The sequence below is a fragment of the Poecilia formosa genome, unplaced genomic scaffold, assembly GCF_000485575.1.
Source record: "Poecilia formosa unplaced genomic scaffold, Poecilia_formosa-5.1.2 Scaffold72, whole genome shotgun sequence".
Classification (NCBI taxonomy): Eukaryota; Metazoa; Chordata; class Actinopteri; order Cyprinodontiformes; family Poeciliidae; genus Poecilia; species Poecilia formosa.
In genome coordinates, this window is record NW_006800011.1 from 145,349 (window position 1) to 167,221 (window position 21,873).

Here is a 21,873-nt window from a genome sequence, read left to right on the forward strand (position 1 = left end):
CACAGACAATCCTTAAAATAAATACACAGAAACACGGATCATGACACCAGCCCTGTTTAGTCCGTTTGTCTGGAAAGTCTGCTCCAGAAGCAGGAAGTGGTCTACAGACCAGGGCATTCTGGGTAAATAGAACCAAAAAAAAAAAACAAAAACAAACAACAAAAAAAAACGCGAGAGTTGCTGGCAGGAGAAACTACTTGTGGTCTTTTACCAACGGCAAAACAGAAAATCTGATGCTACTCCAGTTTTGTTTAAATTTCGTGAAACAGGAAGTTGTCCTCACTAGCTGCATTTCCATTACAAATGTGCGCAAAACTTTAATATTCCACTAATGTTGAAAAAACAATTTCGCAATTGCAGTGTTTCCATTAAATAAGAAACACAATTAAAATCATACATGAATAAATAAGTTATTAAAAACATGCAGCATCATCCTCCTCCTACCACTTCCTGTCGTCTTATTCATAATTTCCGCCAGTAGTAACATCCGGTTGTTGGTCACATGATTCCGGTGATGCAAAAGAAGTTTTTCCATTGCAGTTTTGCAAAATATTCTCAAAAAGCCACCTCATCCTGGCGCATAAACTTATCAACAAAACAAGTTTCTTCTAAATTGGTGTGTTGCCATTAAGTGAATTTCTTTTCATATTTCTAAAAATAAAACAAAATCTGACCAAGCATTTTGTCTAGTCTGTAGAGCAAATATCTTATAAGACAAAACTAACTTGAGAGTAATTTTTAAGCAAGACGTACCAGCTTGCTTTAAGTAAATATTTCCTAATACTGACGAAAAAGTACTAGTTCCACTGGCAAATTATGTGACTTATACCTAGTACTTTTTAATCAATGTTAAAGGAATTATTGACTTAGAACAAGTTCCCTTTTCTTCCAGAAAAGTTAGTTGGAATATAGCTTTGAGGAATATAGTTTTGACTTTTTTCAAGTATAAAATGTTTGAATTATAATAGACCAAAAATACTTGGTAAAATTTTACATTTTTGCAGTGCAGTCAGTGAAAGACACTACTTCACCTTCAACTTTTAAGTAAGTTTTGTGTTTTTGCAGTGTAGTTTTATTTTTTGGGGATTTTTAATTTATTTATTTTTGCTATTTTCTGGAGATGTTTGTGCAAATTCAAAAAAGGATTTTCTCCAAAAAAAATTCTCTCTGCAGTCAGAGGCTTCTTTGCAATCGCTGTATTACAGACTGCTACAGCATCTACAACAAAATACAAGCTACAAAAACTTTAACTACTTCTGAATTTAAATTCAGCTGATTTTCCTAAAAGTAACCAAGTGATTTCTAATAAGTCTCCAGGTGTCAGAATGACCCCCTTTTTGATGCTGCACAGCCGGCTACCATAGGGAGCGATGCACCTTACCAGACATCCACGGTTGTCTGCAGCGTTGTCAAAGCAGCCGCTACTTGAGAGCGGTTCTGCTCGATACGTCATGATTTGATTTGTAGCAGCAGAGCAAGTTTCAAAGGAGAAATATGGGGAGAGAAAAGACGGCTGGCAGCCCTGAAGTGGAGAAATGTGAAACCTCCTTCATAATAGGGGAGGAAAGATCGACAGTTACTATGTCACCACTTGTCAGAAAGAGGAGTGGAGGTGCACTGCAGAGCGTGAGTTGTTCTCAAAGTAGTTTTACATGCTACCTTCTGCTAACTGTCAGAGCAAGACTTGGAGCAGGAAGGAGTTTAATAAAAGATGGAGCCTGTTGGGCACAGAAACTTACACAGAGGGAGAAAACAGCTGCAGCAGGCCACAGTTAACCGTCTCATTCTGAGCTGAAAGTGGACCAAGCTTTATTCCACCAGCTTTTGTCACAACGAAAAGAAAAAAAAATCCACAAGCATCTTCTGTACCCAATTAGGGAGCAAAGCTAATTAACTTTGCGGCAATGCTCTAGAAAGTAAGGGGATGGTGGTAAACAGGCTGTTGCCTGCGTATATTCAAACCCCATCAGCCAAAACAACAGAGATAACAAGGCAGGAATTACTGGACTTAATAAATCCAAGTTAATAACAGTGTGGCTCCGTGTTTATGGGCCCTAACTGAGCAAAATAAACCTTAAAAGGTGATGGAGAAGCAGTGGGAAATCCAACCCTTCACATTTAGATTTTACTCACAATTTTCAAAGAAACTGACGGTCTGCACTGCAAAAACAAAACCTTACCAAGTGGTTTTGTCTTATTTCTAAGGAAAATATCTTAATACTCTTGAAATAAGACAAAAGTAAACATTTCCAGCAAGAAATAGGAGCTTGTTTTAAGTCAATAACCCCTTAAAATCGAAAGTAAAATAATCTGCCAGTGCAACATGCTGTAAAATAAAATGACTGAACAGTTTTTCTAACAAGAACACAGAACAACTTGATCCTGATCTTTTTGCACCCACAAAAACACGATTTGTCCAACTTCCATATGTTGTACTAAATCAGAAACGTATCCGATAGTTTTAAAAGTTTTGTCATTAAGATAAAAAATTAGTCATAATTCTGCACTAGAAGAAATCAGATGCAGTAAATCTGGATGTAAAATATTGGTTACGACAGCTAGAAACTGCTGGTCAGGCCTGAAATCTGGGTGTAGTAAACCTTAACTTTCAGAGTCACATAAAGACAGTTAAAAAGTCGGCCTTCTATCGCCTGTAGAATGTTTCCAGGATTAAACAACTAATGTTCCAATGTTTATCTAGTTTTTAATTACTGTAACAGTGTCTTCACAGGTCTGAATTTAGTTACTGGTAAGGAATGTTGGACTTTTTGTTGAATATTGAAATGACAGAAAAGTAAAAACTGAACTGCTTATAATTTTTTATTTTCTAATGGTTTAAGAGTTTATCGTCTTGGGGAATTGTTTTGCATTTATCAAAATTAACTAAAACTTTCACTGGATTGAGAAAAAAATTAAGAGCCCTTTGCACTGAACCCCAATGAAAACCTCATGGTTATTCCACCAAATATTGATTTATGAACTCTGAGTTCAGAAATAATTAATATTGTAGTTTCTAAATGAATATAAACTTGTTTTCTTTGCATCATTTGAGGTCTGAAAGCGCTGCATCTTTTTCGTTATTTTGACTATTTCTCAGTTTCTGCAAATAAATGTTAAATTTTTACTTGGAATTTCAGAGACATGTCAGTAGTTCATAGAATAAAAGAACAACGTTCATTTTACTCAAGCATATACCTATAAAGAGTAAAATCAGAGAAACTGATCATTTTAAGTGGTCTCAATTTCCTCCAGAGCTGCATGTCACAGTCAATATTAAATTCAAAATTTTTAGGGTAAAAAAAGAAGAACATTTACAAATAATTTCTTAAGTTATAGCTAAGTGAAATGTTTTAATTCGGTTTTGTTTTGCATTACATTTCAGTGCAGTGAAATAGTAGATATTTGGTGTTTGAGAAAATATTCAGACCCATATTTTAGTGTTTGCAAACCTTCCATAAAACCCCTCATTCAGATGAGCAAATGTCATCTTATGCAGAGACAGATGGATTAGAGGTTTTCTTCAGATTTCTTGTATCCGGTGGATTTTTCTCCTCTTTTTTTAGGGCTCAAGCTGCTTCCATTTCGGTGTCACGCTGTAGTCATTAATCAGTGATTATGGTGATGAGGGCAAAGTTGCCATGGAAGGAAGGAAGCAGGAAAAAAAGGAAGATATTTTCAGTGGTTGGATTTAAGGACATCTTCAGTGAAATGCTTTGGGCTATTACAGTTAGCGAAGATGCTACATTGGGTTTTATACTTTAATTAAATGCTAATGCACTTCAGGAAGACGTGGATTCATGAAAACAAGGTCTCTCGTCTTGCAAATAACAGCAAATCAGATTCACAGAAAATAAATGCAACATCACCGAACAGAAGCGCCACATGGTTGATGTCAAATCAGCTGGAACATTTACTGCAGCGAAACGCAACAACGGCTGCAACAAAGAGGGGAAACAAAGGGTTGGCGAGTAGAGGGGGTGAAAATGGGCTTTTATTTTTATTTATAATAGCCTTCTACATCATATGCTGCATGCAGCTTGACCACGCATTCAACAGCGTCCCACAAAAAGAAGTTACATAATCAAAAATCAGTGGTTGGATAATTCAAAATAAAATGCTATATGGGTCAGTTAATGTAGAGGAAACAATGAACAGTTTTCTATTCATGAAGTGACGAGCAAATCCGAGCACATGAAGGATACATAAAGGAAAAAACACTGGAGCCATTTAAGGGAGAGAAAGATAAAGAGGTTTCAAATCAAAGCCTGCGGTTTTTCTGCAAAGAGTTAGCATGTTTTCCCAGTTAATGTCAGAGTTTTCCTTGGTACTCTGGCTACGATGGCCCAGAAGGGCTCAACTAAATTCAAAAGCCAAGACAAAGCTATGACAAAAATTACATTAAAATGGATGTTATGCTAAAATGCAACTTCCGCTAAAATGCCAGCTTCGTTAAAATGGAAGTTGTGCTAAAATTGGGATTTATGCTAAAGCTAAGGTTATCCTAAAACGAGGCTCATGATGAAACAGAAGTTATGCTAATATGTAATGCCAAAATGGCAACTATGTAAAAATGGCAGTATTGCTAAAACAGAATTTCTGCTAAAGCAAAAGTTAAGCCAAAAAAAAAAAAAAAGCTATGCCATGGCAGAATTTATGCTAAAATGGGATTTATTCTAAGACGTAATTTATTGTAAAACCGAAGTTATGCTAGAAGGAAATGTATTTAATGTACTTGTATTTAACTTATTTATAATGCTTGTCCCATTGATCCAAATGGTTCTTAACCTTTTTTGAGGTACCGAACCCCCCAGTTTCATATGCGCATTCACCGAAACCTTCCCCCACCCCGACACAGAAAATAATTTGCGGTATTCTGATTTATTAATGTAATTATATCAGTTGTATTACCTCCCCACGCCACTAGAGGCAGTGCCAACCCCGAAAAGATGTGACTAAGGAGAAGATTTAGACCATAGAATTTGGTAAAAACGGTGAGTTTTACTGAAGTAATTAAAGATACAAGTTCAAATCCATGCTGAGAGTGGAGCTCCTTCAATCAGTGCTCCTCCGTAGCTCTGATTGGCTCAGCAATGTAACGTGATCCTCTGGAGCAAGGGATGGCAAAGCGGGGCGTCATCACGACATTACACAGAACCCCTGGGGTTCGATCGAACCCAGGTTAAGAACCACTGATCTAAGATATCATTTGCAAGAGAGATTTCCTATTCACGCGCTTTATGCTCAAGTTTACGATAGTTATGCTAAAATTGAAGTTATACCAAAACAGTTTTCTATTTGCAATTTCAAGCCCCCAACATAAGAAATTCATGTCATCAATAATCTGCAAAGTTCCCTGTTTGAACAAAATCTGTGATGTAAAACTCACTTTTGATGGTTTTCTAATTCTCGTAGATGCACTTTTTAGACTAATATGGATCCTTTTAGTTAAATTTTGTTTGTGAAATCTGTCAGAGCTCTTAATCCTCACCCCTTCCAGTTCTGACTGAGCAGTAGGCCAATGCCTCTCCCTCCATCCGTACTTGGCAATCCTTCGAGGCTATATGGGATAAAGAACATAATCCATGCAGTGTGTCCCAGCTTCTGTTTCCATTTGGACATTTCCTTCGCGTTTGGACACCTCTGCAGAGGACGATCCTGATCAGACGAACAGCCTTTTCAATCTCACCAAGAAGCTATTTGCGCCGGGACAGGATCTAATAAACGTCTGGTTTTAGTTTTCTTCTCTTTATTAAAGTAAATGCCAGCTTGCAAAGTATTAACCTAATAACTCCTCCAACTTTCTAAACAGGTTTTAAGTGAAAACAAAGCGGAGACGGCGGGCTTAGCCACGGCGTTTTAAAACTCTGCAGAGGATTTCATTAACCGGATCCAGAGTGGATTAGTTTGGAGTAGATGGTTCTCTTCTCCGATATGCCTCAGCAGTTAAAGCCACATAAATTATTCAACATTTAACAATAACTGAAACCTGGACAAGGCCATATATTAGATGTTCTCTAGTTTATAACAGCTAACAGGCTAGCTGATCCAAATGGGATTCCTCAAAGGGGTCAGAGGTCGCTAGAAGATGTTATGTTTACTTAGATACATATTTTAAACTGAACATTGGTAAAACTCATTTGACTTATAAAAGCGTTTGCGGAATAGCATGTAATTGTGTTTCCATTCTTTGTAATGTTGTAAATTTACCAAAATAAATTTGATAAATCTGAATCTGAGCAGAGGTCCTAATTTATTCCTCAGCAGATATTTGAAGCATTTTTTATTTATTGGGATATTTTAATTTTTTTCATAATTTCAGTCATTTATAGTGACTTAATTCTTTTGTATCTTTTAACTCACACTTAAAGGCGAAAAATACATCGCCTTAGAAACGTTGTAGATGGAAAAAAAGAGCAGATGTTCGCCAAAAGAAAATCTAATTTTGAGATTAATTTCTAAGTTTTTAGAAAAAACTTGTCAAATTTCTGATTTTCAAAGTTGAAAATTAGCTAGAAAAACATAGAAATTGAGAATCTCAAAATCACAAATTCAAGGAAATTTCTGAGTTTGAAAAATCAAAGATTTGCTCAGATTTTGAGATTAGTTTCTGAAATTTTCTAGAAAAACTTTGCAAGTCAAAAAATAGCTACTACAAAACCCAGAAATTTTGAGATTAATCTTGGAAAAGTTTTGACTTTCACACAATTGCAATTTTCAAATTTTGAAACTCAGAAATTTTCTGTTTTTTTTCTAGATAATTTCTGAGATTAATATCAAGATTCTTGAGTTTTTTTCTCACAAAAGTAAAATTTCTAAAACTCAGAAATTTCCTTGTTTTTCCTAGAAAATTTCTGATAATGTCAAAATTTCAGAGTTTTTTGGCTGGAATTTATCTTTTTCTACCTACAGTCAGCATAACACGTCACCAATTTGTAGATTTTATATCGAGAAAACTTTCAGGTTCCTCAAATAGTAGCAGCTCAAAAACCAGCTGCTGTTTTCAGCATCACTGCAAAGTAGCCTTTCCAGGCATCTCTTTTTGGCTTCTGTTGTTTACGTTTCCTCCATAAGCTGACGTCTGAGCAACAATGACGTGCATTGCAGGAATGTATAGAGGGGAAAAAAGCTTTTTTCTCAGAATAGCATTTCTGCCATCTGAAGTTTGCGAAAGATCACAAGGACAAACTAGAGAGCTGTTGGAAAAATCTGCACGGATGAGAGCAAAACGGGAGATTGTGGTTGAAATTAGCAGCGATATGTTACGAGGTGGAAAGAAGATAAAACCCCGCATTCGAGCTCAAGAACCTTCCCATCTGTGAAACACCACCTCATGTTGTTTACATGAGTATTTGGGTGAGAATTATGGCATTATATTTTTATCCTATTGTGAATCACGGAGGCCAGGACAGCGTATACGACCGGCTATCTCTCGAGGCAAATGTCAGAATATCCATCTGGGGAATAAATGTTGAGGTGGAAGAAAAACAAACACATGAATAATTAATATTTCTGTTTATCAGACACAAATATTTCATGTTTTAAGCTATTTTTTAGATGAGTGAATGAGGGACAACAGATCTGCCAAAACATCTCAAATTCCCTTCAAGAAAGTCAAATCTAATTTCTAAAAGATCGTAAACATGCAAACACTAATGCTTGAAAATAAGATTTTTATGTAATAAATTGAAATCAATCTCTTTCTGTTAACACACTTAAATCGAAAATACTCATGTACCTGCAGATTAAAAAATCTTTTCATTTAACCAAAAAGTTTGTCTGAGGTGAAACTAGACTTATTTTGAAAAAACAAAGAAACATATAAAAGGAATGTATTTTCACACATTTTTGTATTTGCATTTGGATTTCTATGGCTTCTAAAAACAACCCACACACTAAAAAAAAAACAAAAAAAAAAAACAACAGCAGCTAGACATTTTTTCGTGATTAATTTAATATTTTTTGGTATCTGGAAAATAAGCCGATTCAAAAAAACTCCGGAAAGTAACGTCCCAAATCAGCAAGCACTGCACCGTTACCTAGCAACCCCAGCAGAGTTCCACCGTTACCTAGCAACCCCACCGCAGCTGTTCGAGGAAGCATAACGGGTCACGTTTAAACCAAAACATTTTAATTGTGCACTATGAACGTTGACAATAGCGTTGGGGACGTCTGTGATGCTGCTACATGTTTAGCATTTGAGACGCTAATTTAGGCTTTAACTGCTTTGCTGCTAGGCTAATGCCTTTTTAGCATAACTTGAACACAACAATCATCTTTCCCAGCATCCAATCAGATCAATTTTTGAAGCAAAATTAACCCCCAGTGGGACAAGATAAGTTGCTTTCTCATTCATCACTGTTTACGGATGTCACTTGTGCATCAGATTTACAGGCGTACCAGAAACACGCAAATAAAAAGGTTCCTGCTAGATTTGTAAATTAATTGAATGCTTCAAAGTCCTGGCCCTACTAAAAAACTTTAGGAATATTGAGGTGTTTTCTGGACCTTCGTGTGTCAATTACAAACCTACCTAGACATCGCCGTCTATCTAACCTGGCAACGACTCCTTACCACTAAGACGCTGCTGAGGCCACCATTAGTCACGACCAATCAAATCACCTCTCATGCTTCCCTTGAAAGACACTAATTGAATCTGCAGCAATTTGAACCAATTTTCACACAGTCTGGAGTGTAATCACTATTCAAGCTGGGAAAAAAATGCTGCTATTGTGAGAGGTAGAAAAAGAAAAAAGCCAAACCTGAAAGGCATGCTTTTGGAACACTGTAAAAAATGCTAAATTTTACCAAGAGTTTTTGTCTGGTCTCTAGTACATTTATCTTGGAGCACTTGAGATAAGACAAGTCATTTTTCAAGTCATTTTTCAGCAAGACATAGGAGTTTTTAGATCAATTATTCCCTAATGTTAATGTAAAAGTACAAGTTTCACTGGCAGATTATTTCTCTTAAAATAAGACATTTCCTCTGAAATAATCTGCCTGTGAAACTAGAAGTTTTCCACCAATATTCACAAATAACAGTCTAATATCTCACTTAGTCTTCTGATCAGATATAGAGATATTTATGTTTAAGAACTGGACCAAACTGGTAATATTTTAGGAGGAAAGAACAGTGAACATTTCACAATTTTTGCTGCTATTTTTTCGACATTTCATGTAGGGCTAAAGCGATTAATTGACTTAAACATGATTAATCAATTATTGAAATGATCAGACTAATTTAGCAATCGATAAATCGTTAACTGGAGAATACAGATGCCAAAAAGAGACCATTTTGCTGGAAGAACAACATACTCACAGCAGTAATTGAGCCAAAACTCTGCAAGAAAACATGTATATTTTGTACTTAAGCTGAAAAACCTTGTTTGCCTGTAAATATGTTCTACCTAAAGCTCCTCCAATGACAGTGTTTTGCTTGACCTGGTTCAAATTGTGTAAAACAAATATTATGCACCATTTTCTGTCCATTTGTAAATCCAAACAAACAAACCAGTAAACAGTATTTATATATGTGAATATGGAGTGGGAGTAATTAAGTTGTCTTCTTCCCACGCCTTTTTGAGCTGAATGTATTCTTGATGTCTAAATACAGTATTATATAAAACATGAATTGGATGACTCAGGCTATGTCTTATCCTTTCTGTATATTTTCTCTGTTACTTTTTTTTACATATTGAGATGTAATATTTTTTCTTTTATGTGGCTCAAAATAAAGCAATAAGTAAAACAATTGTGTTTCTTAGCTGCAGATGCCTTTTTTGCAAGAAATGATCAATTGTAGCTAAAGGACTGGAGGTTTTTTCTTACTCAAAAAAGTATTTGAATAATTTTACTTGTTTGCATTTGTAATATTGTGTAAAATAGGCTCAAGTCCTTAAATGAGAAATCTGCAGAATGACCCAATTTCTTTTTCTAAATAATCAATTAATCGTCAGAACAATCGATTAATCAGAACATTCAATTAATCATTAGAACAAGCGATTAATCGTCAGAATAAATTGATAATTTCACTACAAATTTCTTTTCTCCAAGCTTCTGAGTCACGTTGACGTCAGTTACCAAAACGACTTCACAAAGAGGCCAAGAAGCTTTCTGTAATTTTGAGCCTTTGAATAAAAACCCCCTCTGGTAAGCATGTGCAAAAAGGGTTTTGAAAATCTTTTTTTATTTTTTGCACATATAAAATGGTTCCTAAGTGCATAAAAAGGTCGAGTTCAACAACGCATCAACATTTCACGAAGCAAAAAAGGAAAAGAAAAATTGTCCTCAGGAGTCACCGGAGTGGCTTTAGTGTTACTGGTGTTACAACCTCGTGGGTGCGCCTTAATTACACACAGTTATGTCCTGACAGCACCTGCTATATGGAAAAAAGTCAAAGAAATCATGGCGCGTCACTTTGGTGCAGCAAGGATTCACTTTTACAAGGTTTCTTATCGGTAATTCTCTGCAAACTGAACGTGTTTTTACCCCTTTCTTTTTGCATTGATTAGCCAATCAGGCAGGATGTGATGCAAAACATTCAATGTGTTTGTTTTGTTTTTTCCTGTCAAGGTCAGACTCTTGTTCTCTTCCGACAACAAATGGGTGCAGCTCATAAAATAAGAAAAAAAATTAACAAATAATACATTTGAAACTAAAAATTTACATACACCAAATAAAAAGACACATTCGCTCTTTTCCCCCTCATTGTCTAAAGTTAGGTGAAGTAAGATTGCATTTTTAATTGCTAAGTGTCACAATAATAAGACACATAATATATAAAAGACATTTATTAATGTCTTCAAAATCAGAATTTTACATGCACAGCAAAAATAAAAAATCTTACCAAGTATTTTTGGTCTAGTTTTAGTGCAGATATTTTTGGACACCTGAATTTAGACAAAACTAATTGACAAGGAACTTTTCAGCAAGTCAATAATTCATGAATATTGATGAAAATATACTAAACCATGTGGCAGACTAACATCTTCTGCCATGGAACTAGTATTTCTTTTAACAACACAAAGTCCAAACACTAGTACTAACTTTTTCCTGACTCAAAATGAACCTTTTGTATATCTTTTAATACGTAAAAGAAGGAAATTTGTTTGTGTTTATCAGTAAATGGAAGGAAATGTGTTGTGGAATTAGGGCCGTCAACTTTAACGCGTTGATGCATGCGGTTAATCTTGTGCAAATATCTTTGTACACTTGAATTAAGACAAAACTAACTTACAAGGAACTTTTCAGAAAGAGCTTGTTTTAAGTCAATAATTACTTAATATTTTTGAAAAATTACTATTTCCACTGGCAGACTATTTCATACTGTCCTTAAATGCACTACATACATTTGATTGTGTTATTATTATGATGATGCTGTTTTAATGTTTTATTACATTCTGAAGCCTGATTTCATTACAACATAATGCGATGTTATTCCATATTGCAGCGTTTTAAATCTTGTTTTCCTGCAGTGTTGGAAAAAAAGGTGACTTTGAATGCTCTCATTGTTCCATTTTGTTATCTTCTACTATTAAATGATACGTTTTGAGTTATCAGAATTATATGTGATAGGAACTAATTATCCCCAAAATAATTCTCCAACTTGCTTAATTAATTGTGAGGCAATAAATGAGCTTCAGCAGTTGAAGACTGCAAGCGCTGCATCTGATGAAAGCCCACAGAGTGCAGCAGAGCATAAAATTTCTCTGATTTAGAGCCAGCTTAGTCAATAAAAGCAGATGTTTCACTTCCATAAGTAAGTATTCACAGACTGACTAAACTGTCATCACTTTGGCTAGGACAGGAGCATCCTCAGGGCTTTTTGCTGGGAATTCACCACACAACACTTCATCATGCACACAACCCATCCCCACACACGTCACCGCACATTACAGGGGATTTATGCCAGCCAATGATGGAGGGTCTTCACCAAGTAATGTGCAATATAGACTGTTAACTCTAATTAATCACTGTTGGTAATAAATTACATCATGGAAGGGGTGTCTGGATGTCTAGCGCGGTTAACTACTGTAAAATTACCACTGGGAAGTGGAATACTGGCCTGAAATTGCCTCAAATTATTGACACTTTAAGTCTAAACTATATCAACGTGCAAAAATGCTGTAGATTCTTTCATTAGGAAATCAGGCAATGGTTGTTATTGTTGCAGAAGGTAAAAGCAAATTGCAGTTTTGCAGCAAAATTGGGACCTATTTTTGTACTTTAATTTTTGTCTCAACTCCTTTTAAAAGCACTTAAAAAATCCACACAGTCGTTTTCTGGCAATAATGTAATGTTATTTAGTATCTGGAAAACGAGCCATTTCAAAAACTTACAGATTGTTAAGTCACATTCCAAGGGCACTGCACTGTTACCTAGCAACCGAGCTACTCAGCCCCGTTACCTAGCAACCCAAATGGAACTCCAGCACTACTGGTCAGCTGATCTTACTGCTGAATGTACAATGGCTGTGGCAAAAGAATTGTTCTGCTGTTCATGTCACTATCCAGAAACCACTTGCTGCATTCTTATAGATTGTGCAGGAGGCTCCACTTCTCCTTTTCATAGATGTATGGTTATATAATTGCACAACTGTTTGCAGACATTTTCATGTGTGAACGTAAACGTTGAGTTTGGAGGTGGTGGGGGGGATTTAAAGTGTCAAGAGTAACTCAAAATAATGTGACACTCACACCACCATGTTGTAGAATATTTTTATATATAGTAACAGTCGAGGAAATATTCTATAACATGGAGAAAAACATTATTTTCATATATACCTCCTAAGACTACACCTCCTCCCAGGCAAACATAATGTGTTTGGTAAAAATGAACCACAAAGTCTGGAGGAAGACACTGCCTGGAGACAGGTTAACGCTTCACACCATTTTAGACCTGATTTTCCGAGAAACGTTGAAAGTTTCAGGCAAATAGCCCAGATCTGAGGAGGATTGATGGCCGCGTTGGCAGTTAGTAATCCCCTACCAGACATGTATCTATGCTCCCAGATATTTTGGAGAAGGTTGTGGTGAAGCAAGATGCCAGAAGGAGCTGGTGCCAATGAGACAACAACAATTGAGGGAAGAGGGGAATGCAACAAGAAAAACACGCAATGGTCACAACGGAGAGAGTATGGTGGAGACGGTATTGTGCTTGAAGGACTATTTTCAGCATGCAAAGTCACAGCAGAGTTGAAAAAGAAAAAGCTTGGAGGGGAATATTGAGCTTTTTCTCCAACAAAATGTTGAGTGAAACCGACTAAATCACCAGGAGCTACATGAATTGTGGTGTAAAACACAGTAATGATGTGAAAGAGAGATTTGTCTGCATGACAGCTCTAATTCCTTGATAAAGATCCGTCCGATAAGTCAGGGGGTTCAGTGTAGTGAAAGATCTGGCAGAGTTCGACCCCCCGTTGCTGATCATTTGTGTAGAATGAACCCTCTGGGACTCCTAAACTCCAGATTAAGAGATAAACACGCCGCATAGTGCGAAGCAAACAATAGCACTGAAAACTGTGCCGTCTGAACTTGGCTTTAAGGAAAAACTTTAGATTTACAGCTGAATTAAATACGAGTCCGGAGAAGACTAATCGCTACCTTTTCAGCATGCTCAGTGGGAACTTCAGAGACTGCTGGGAGTACAATGGAGGAAAAATAAAAACACACAAAAAAGGAGGATGTATCAGAAAAAGAGAGCTAGCAGAAGACAGATATTGGAGCAAAAAAGAAATTCTTAATACAAGGATTTTCAATATCAGGACTACAAGTTTGATTTTCACCGGCTCTAACAAAAACAATGGGAACAAAGTTGCTCCTGTTGGTGTTTTTTTGTTGTGTTTGTTTTTACATAAATCTATATACAAACCCCTGGTTGATTCTTCAACATGTGAGACAGAGAACAGGCACAAGGGGAGAGCCCAGCAGAGGACAAGATAATCCCAAAAAATCCCACAGAGAATCATGTACATTTCATAAAAAAGACATCCAAAGTCATGTTCTTCAATAAACACATAAATGTAAAACCCAATATGTACATTACATTTTGTTTTAAAGGGTCAGGACTTTCTTGTGTTAATTTTAGTTAATTAAAAGACTTTAACAAGCTAAAGATTTAAAGCAATGTCTCTTTTTATACATAAAGGATGGCACTTCTGGTAAGCATGTAGATCTGATGCACAAGTGTTTATTTTCAAAAGGTACATTTAATCTGACAAATTAGCTTAATTGGGAAACACATTCTAACTTATTTACTATGACTGTACGTAGAATAGCACTTTGCACCAATCTGACGGTTAGATGACATATCAGACCAAAAACACTGAACATTATGCTGTGGAGTTCATGTCCATTTACTTAATTTAGCAGCAAAAATGGTTTTTGAATTGAAAACATTGCCTGTCTATATATATATTGATTGATTGATAGATTATTAGATGATATGCATCTCACGTGAGGCATTTCAAGTGACAATAAATGACTTATTCCTTTCCAGTTTAATATTTCACATGTCCTTTTTCCCAGTTTTCATTCTTTACTGCATTACTAGTCTTGCTTAGAATGAATATTAAATATCTATAGTTCAAAATATAAATTGAGGCCCTCTTTTGAAATGCCTTTTGAAAGGAACGGTTCCACAAGAGCAATAAACCTCGGATAAACTCCGAACCCGGATCCAAGTCTGTGTAATATAAAGGCGGCTCAGGCCCTGTGATAGCTAACATTTCTAATAAGAGCCATTCAAACAGTGAAAGTGTCCTTGAACTAGGAAATGAAGCTCTGTTATAGATTTTCACCCAGGGTTAGTTGGTCTCAGCAAGGCTTTCAGTAAGGCTGCAGCTAATCTGTGAAATGAATTTAAATGAAACCAAATCAAACTCTCAATGTATTTTATATAACATACTTTTACACTATTTGTTTTATCTCCTGTATCTTTCTAACCACTAAAAACTTCTTATATAAACCCAATTTACATTTCAAAATGCTTATTAATATGAAGTACAGTTCAACTACGATGAACTGCAATTAAGAAGGAATAGTTGTGACACTGTTGGTAATAAGGTGCTCTAATTAAACAATTTTCTGTGCATACTTGATCCTTAAAGCATGTAAACCAGAGAAAACAGGTGAAAATATGCTAAATTTACATGAGATCAAATTTGAGTGCATTGTTAACTATAATTAAATAATGTATTTTTTTTTCTATACAGGCAGTATTACCAAATAACAGAAGTAGGCTTAACAGTATCAACTACAAATAGTAGCTGTTCAAGTTTACGCTGAATGTTTACGGATATATTTGTAACTGATGTCTGACTATGTATAAGGAAACAATGAAAATCTCCTAAATTACATAAAATATTGAGAGAGAAAATGTTTGAATTCCATAACATGAAAAAATAGTTTGTAAATTCGTACACCCTGGTATCAGAGGAAGTCTTCACTTAGCTGCTTTTCCATTACTAACGTTGAAAAAAACCCACAATTTCGCAATTGAAGTTTTCAATAAATAAGAAACGCAATTAAAATCACATGTGAATGAGTCATTAAAAACATGCTGCACCATTAGTCTATTACCACTTCCTGTTGTCTTCTTTGTCATTTCTGCCAGTAGCAACATGCGGTTGTTGATCACAACTTGTGTGATGTGGGAGAAAAAAAAAATTAACTATCCGGTTTTGGGTTTTTCAGAGATTAAATGGAATTTATTGTAATTTTTCACGACACTGAAATCGAACATATTTTGAAAGCTTAGTTGAGACCAGTTGTTTTACTTTAATTTAGTTAAAGTAATCGTAATCCTAATAGCAAAGTTAGGATTATTAACATTTATAGATGACCAGGATTGAGGAGTCTTTATTATGACCCTCCAATATTTTACTCTGTAAACAAACGTTTTTACTGATTGTGGAAGGATGTTAAAACAAAACGATCTCCAGAATCCCTCATGTTTGACCATCCTGAGGGATTTCAGCTCTCATACAACATTTACAGAGTTCCTGGACCTTAATTAGCTTCTTGTGAACAAGCCAAGGACCCAAGAAGCTAATTAAGTTCTCAGGCCCTAATTACATTCTTGGATTCATCGTTTGCTCATTTGTTCATAACAAACTGAAATTTAAGAACTACATAGGGTGGGTTGGACGACTGTTTCAGATTCCTTGTTGTGTCTTTTCATGAGATTTGGTAATTACTGCCTTGCTGAACTGTATATTCAATGACTTGAATCGATACAAGCAGAACAAATTTAAGGTATTTTTTAATGAGCTGTTTGTCTCTACACCAAGAGTATGTTAGCAGTCAAGTGCAGCCCCTTTAAAATCTTAAATTTGTTTTTTTCAGGTGGACAACCATCACAAAATTTCTGATTACAACATGTTGTTGTTTATTACGAAAACATAAATGGCAGTAATTTATAAGAATTGTGTGCACAAGTTAGGGCTTAGGCTCAAATTTAAACATTCGCCTTCATTTGTGCACATGTCCCTAAAATGTTCGGTTTATTTATACATTTTTCAACACATTATCTCAAGACGTTTATTTTTCAAATTGGTTAAAGAAGTTTTCAGTCTAAGGAAACCGTATATTACGTTTTTGACTTGCACCATGAAACAATTGCTAACAACTTTATTCTCATAATATAGTCCTTCAATCTTAAAATGTTCTTCAGATGGTGGAAGGCCGACTTTGTAATCATTTTTATGTGTTTCTCAGTTAATGTTTTTTTGGTGTGTGGAAAATAAGCAATTTCAAAAACCTCTGAAATGTAACATCAGAAATCAGCAGACACTGGCCGTTACTAGCAACCCCAACGAAGCCCAGCCCGTTACCTAGCAACCCAAATGGCTGTTTGGTCAGCTGGTTTTACTGCTGTATGTGCTGTGCAATGGCTGCTGGAAAAGACAATCATTCTGTTGATTTACCATCCAGAAACCACTTGCTGCATTCTTGTTGGTTGTGCAGGAGGCTCTATTTCTGCATTTTCGGTTGTATAATTGCGCATCCGTTTGCAGCCATTTTCATTTGAGTGTAAATATTAAGTTGGGGGAATGGTGGTGCGGCCAGAAGTAGCTTACTTGGATTTAAAATGACAAGACGCCCTAAAACAACTCAGTCTAACTAAAACCTCATTATCTAAGAATGATTTTGTGCAGAAACATGTAATTAAGATGTTTTGTATGTCAAAGATTGATCCAAACCAGTTCAAGGAAGCATAATTGGTCACCCTTAAGATGAAAGAAAAAAACTGAGAAAAATGAGAGCTTGGAGAATTTGCTGAATGTGATTTAACCACTGCCAAACAATGAGGCAAATCAACAACCTGTCATCAGCTGGAGTCCTGATGCTAGCACAAAGAACAGCACCAAGCATCCGCAGTGGTTGGCAGCTTTGGGAAGGTGCGACACATCGGAAAACCGATCAGGGGCAAAACTCGGTGGTATGCTCTCGTGACGCTGATGGAAGCTGACACTCCGTATTAGGAGAGGATCAAGAGACACCTCTTACTTAAGGAAGCTGATTCTGCAGGCTGGAAAACTTTGATTTAATGTAATAGAGTCCTCATCTAGAGAATAAGAGAGGCAGGAAAAAAACTGCTTTGTGTGAATCACTGGCCGCGGATAAGGTTGTGAAGTTAAAATGGGAAGATATTGCTTGTTTGTGTGTTTTCTAAAGAAGTGTAGTCTGAAAATGTTCCTGTATTTCCTCAAGCAGCTTGGAACAATGCTCGCTCTCATTCTCTGATGTTTGCCGAGTTGTTTGGGCCGCGTAACAACAGCGTAATTAACATCCCAGGGGTGTAAATAGCAACTAAATTATTACTAATTCTATGCAGAGAGGTACAAAATTGCTTCCTTTTTTCAGAGGCTTGTTAGCAAGAGAACGCCACACACAGACTCACACAACCATTCGGTAAACACTGCGCACAGGGGGAACAAATGCAAACACACACACCTACTTCTTAATCTCCCAGCGCCATGAACCCAACGAGGGGCTGAGTTATGGAGTGTGAGTAGGACTTGGCTTGGCATCAGAGGGAGGCTACCTCGCCGCTCGTTTGGATGTTAATTAGTTTGGCCTGTTTGCATTTTTATTTATCTGGTGCAGCGCATTACAGCTGATAATCTATGCACAGTGATATCAGCAGAATAAAATCCGAGCCCAGATTGAAGTTGGCCAGTGGAGCCGCTTCTTTGCTTACATTATTCATCAAGTAGCGACTGGCGGTTTTTTAAAAGTCATTTTATCTGGTCTGGTTTGTTTTAAGGAAGGATAGAGATGTCTGAAGAGCTCCAGAGTCTTAACAGACTTGAACTATTGCACATTTCATCACAAGGTCGAGGTTTTAAATGGAATTTTATGTGTTTGACCAACATAATGTGGTACTTAAGGTCTGTTTTGATTATACGATAAATGGCACATTCTGCAGATTTCTTATTTAATCACATGTTTGTATAATATTGGAAACGCATTAAAAAGTGAATAATAAATTCCATTTTAAAGTAAGAAAATCAACATTTTATACTTTGCGTAGCTTCTCATCAGTCACATGTGGCTTTGCCCAAGGCTCAATCCTGGGATTGATTGATGCTCCCACTCGCTCAGGTTAGAAGAAGGGTTAGTGCCAGAATGTATTGATAAAACCTGATCACAAACTGTTAAAATATCAATGAATTCTTAAAATTAAATAATATTATTGAACATTTTCAATGCCTCCAGGATTTTGTGATACTTTTTTTGTGATTCTTTGCAATAAAAACCAATGTTTGTGGTACTAATTTGGAAATATTTGCAATATTTACACTAATTTATGACAGTAAATGCAACTTTTATTACTGCTGTATAGATCATGGATTATAATCTGACATAAATTAAGGCTGAGGCAGCTGTTTGTACAAGTAAAAACATTTAACAATTTTTGAGAAACATTTGCAATAAACTCCCAATTATGTATGAGCACAAAAAAAAGTGTGTGGGGATTTGTTGATTTTGTGTGAATTTTCATGATAATTGTCTATAAACTGGAGGGACTGATTAGTATAATTTGGCAGTAAACAGATAAAAACTGCACTGATTTGATTGAAAACATAACATTTAAGCACACTTAGTGTTTAGGATCCAGAGGGCCACATATAAAGCTATGGCGGGCCAGATTTGGCCCACAGGCCTCGAGTTTGACACTTATGATCTAGAGCCAGTTATTACAAGTAGAAACTAGATATCAGACCAAAAATCTGAGTGTGAACCTTCAGAGACACATAAAGACAGTTACAAAGCCGGCCTTCCATCACCTGAAGAAAAATTCCAAGAATGAAGGACTTTATTCTCGTAATATAAGGAATTTATTCTCATTTTTAAAAAAAAATGTTCTTAGTGTGGCTCTAATACTCCATTGTTCGACTGCATATTCACACCTCCCCCAATGACCTGGACTTTCTAGTCAAACTAGTCGATTAAAGCGCACCAGACAGAGTGAATCCACCCTTATAGATGCAACGCTCCCCATCTTCATCAGATCCATCATACGTCACTCCTCCTCCCTCTTTTGCTTCCAGCTGAACTGAGATGTTATACGGCTCTCAGTGGGCAGGGCTGCATGCAGACGGATTGATATGCATCCAGCATGTAATGAGGAGGAATGACAGAGTGCCTGGACTCTGTGTGTGTGCACCTGCCTCACGCTGGCGGCCAAGTCTACGACATGAAGAGTATGTGGGCTATACTAAGAGAAAAATATTAAAAAGATAAAAGTATGAGAATAAAGTCATAACGGGAGCAACGGTGGTAGGAGTTCGCCCAGTAATCGGTAGTTCATCGGTTCAATTCCCGGTCTGCCTGCCCTCGTTTGTGTCCTTGGGCCAGTGGCTGAAAATGGCCGCCTAGCTTCTGTCAGGCTGCCACAGAGCAGCTGTAGCTACAATCGAGTAGCTTGCCATCACCCCCTTTAAGATTTAAATTTGATATATAAAGGGCAGTATAGATAAAATTGATTATTTATTGTAGAATAAAGTTGTAGGAGAATAAAGTCGAAATATAACGTACAAGATTAACTCAAATACTAGAATAAAGTTGTAAATAGAGAATAGCTATACTTTGACAATGCTCGTAAGATTACGACTTAATTTTGAATTATTTCAACTTTATTCTTGTACAATTTTATTTTTGTAATTTGATGACTTATTCACGTAATTTTGACTTTATTCTTGTAACATGACTAATCTCGCAATTTTATGAATTTTTTCTTGTAGTTTTATGACTTTATTCTCGTAAATTTGTTGTTTTTTTCTTGTAATTTCATGACCGTTGTAATTTTCTTATTTTATTTATTCTCTACTTCTCCGTGGTTCGACTGTGCGTTCTCACAGATGTTATACGGCTCTCAGTGGGCCGCGCTGCATGCAGACGGATTGATATGCATCCAGCATGTAATGAGGAGAGATGACAGAGTGCCTGGACTCTGTGTGTGTGCACCTGCCTCACGCTGGCGGCCAAGTCTACGCGTCGAAGATGATGAAGATGAAGCTAAACTGGTCAAAACGAAGCCCACCTTCTTCCCCTTCTTACTCTGATTTACAAGTTATGGCCTCTTTCTCCTTCATTCCTCCGTCACTGAGGGAAGATTAGACGTCAGTCGGCGCTCTGGTTCTTCTCATCCCCCTTTATCTGTAACTTGTGAATGGCAGCCAATCAGGGGGCAGAGTCGCCTCCGCCTCGGTGACATCCACCGGCAGGATTGATGCACTGCTGGAGGAGGAAAGAGAAGAGGAGGGGACTGTGAGAGATGATGGAAAGAAAGAAGGAAAGTGTGGACGAAGAGGAGGAGGAGGAGTAAGTGAGTGAGCGAGCGAGGAGGACCCTCTCTCTCCTCCTCTCTCTCGCTCCTCCACACACACACACAGTCCCATACACATTCGCAGCAGCTGTGCCGCTGTCAGTCCTGGAATGTAAGCGCTGCCGTCAGGAGTCCGATTCTCCGACCGCTAAGCGCCGAGACGGAGCAGCGCTCACTCAGACACACAGATGGATGCTAAGCAGAGCAAAACCAAAGGTAAAGCAGTTCGTTTTCTCCTTTCCCCTCATCCATCCATCCATCATATCTCATCTAGATGCTACTTCAAACCTTAATCACGTCAAGATTTTAAAAAATAAGACTGAAAACTCCTCATGAATCCATCTTTTTTTTGTTTTTGCAGCTGTTAATTCAGATTAAGCATGACACCTGTCACTCATCCCCCTCGTTTTTTCATTTTTCTTTTTTTTTTTTGTGTCTACGCACGTACAGCAGGTGTTTGCACCTGTTTGACTTTCTGAGTCTCCACAAGAAAGAAAGTCGCACTTGTGCTGCGATTTGATGGAGAGGCGGTGTAGCGTTCATATCTCTAAAAAAAAAAAAAATAGCTCCAGGTGTTTATCTTGAACATGTGCTCCAAAGCACAAACTTAATCCAACCCTGACCGGCTTGGTTTTTTATTTTTTCCCCACTCTTAGGTGATTTTTTTTTAGGGGTTGACAATGCAATGCCATTACAGTTGATGCAAATTAGAGTAGAAACTGCTGCATGTTCCACTTTTTAAACATGAATATTTAGTCTTTTTTTCTAATGAACCCCAAAGAAAGTCGAGTGAGAATGTCTTCTTCTTCTTCTAAATAATACACAGGTTGGGTTTCATGGCATACTTTAACTGTCGGACTCTTTTCAAGAAACGTCCAGCCCAGCCGAGCCGGCTGTGTTGGAAGTGTGCACTGTATCACAAAATTGCTTTGAGGATTTCAAAACATGAGTAAAGCTCGCCGAGGTCTGCCAAAGACTGCAGCCGCACGGCGTTGAGAAGGGCTAGGGCTCCACCAAGTGGAGGCAGGTGTAACTGCAACTGCA

At 36.9% G+C, this 21,873-nt stretch overlaps 1 protein-coding gene and 1 long non-coding RNA gene across 2 annotated transcripts in view; one reads left to right on the plus strand and one right to left on the minus strand.

Annotated features, from left to right (window-relative positions):
• The window catches only part of LOC103140504 (uncharacterized), a 51,958-nt gene that overhangs the window by 21,422 nt on the left and 8,663 nt on the right, over positions 1 to 21,873 (minus strand). Inside the window, exon 2 of the long non-coding RNA XR_476512.2 lies at positions 20,562 to 20,741. This is a non-coding gene — a long non-coding RNA (uncharacterized LOC103140504). The remainder of the gene's footprint in view (positions 1 to 20,561; positions 20,742 to 21,873) is intronic.
• LOC103140505 (cadherin-10-like) overlaps positions 20,827 to 21,873 on the plus strand; it is a 39,731-nt gene continuing 38,684 nt past the window's right edge. The window contains exon 1 of the mRNA XM_007555686.2: positions 20,827 to 21,045. The gene's annotated coding sequence lies outside the window, so the exon portion shown is untranslated. The remainder of the gene's footprint in view (positions 21,046 to 21,873) is intronic.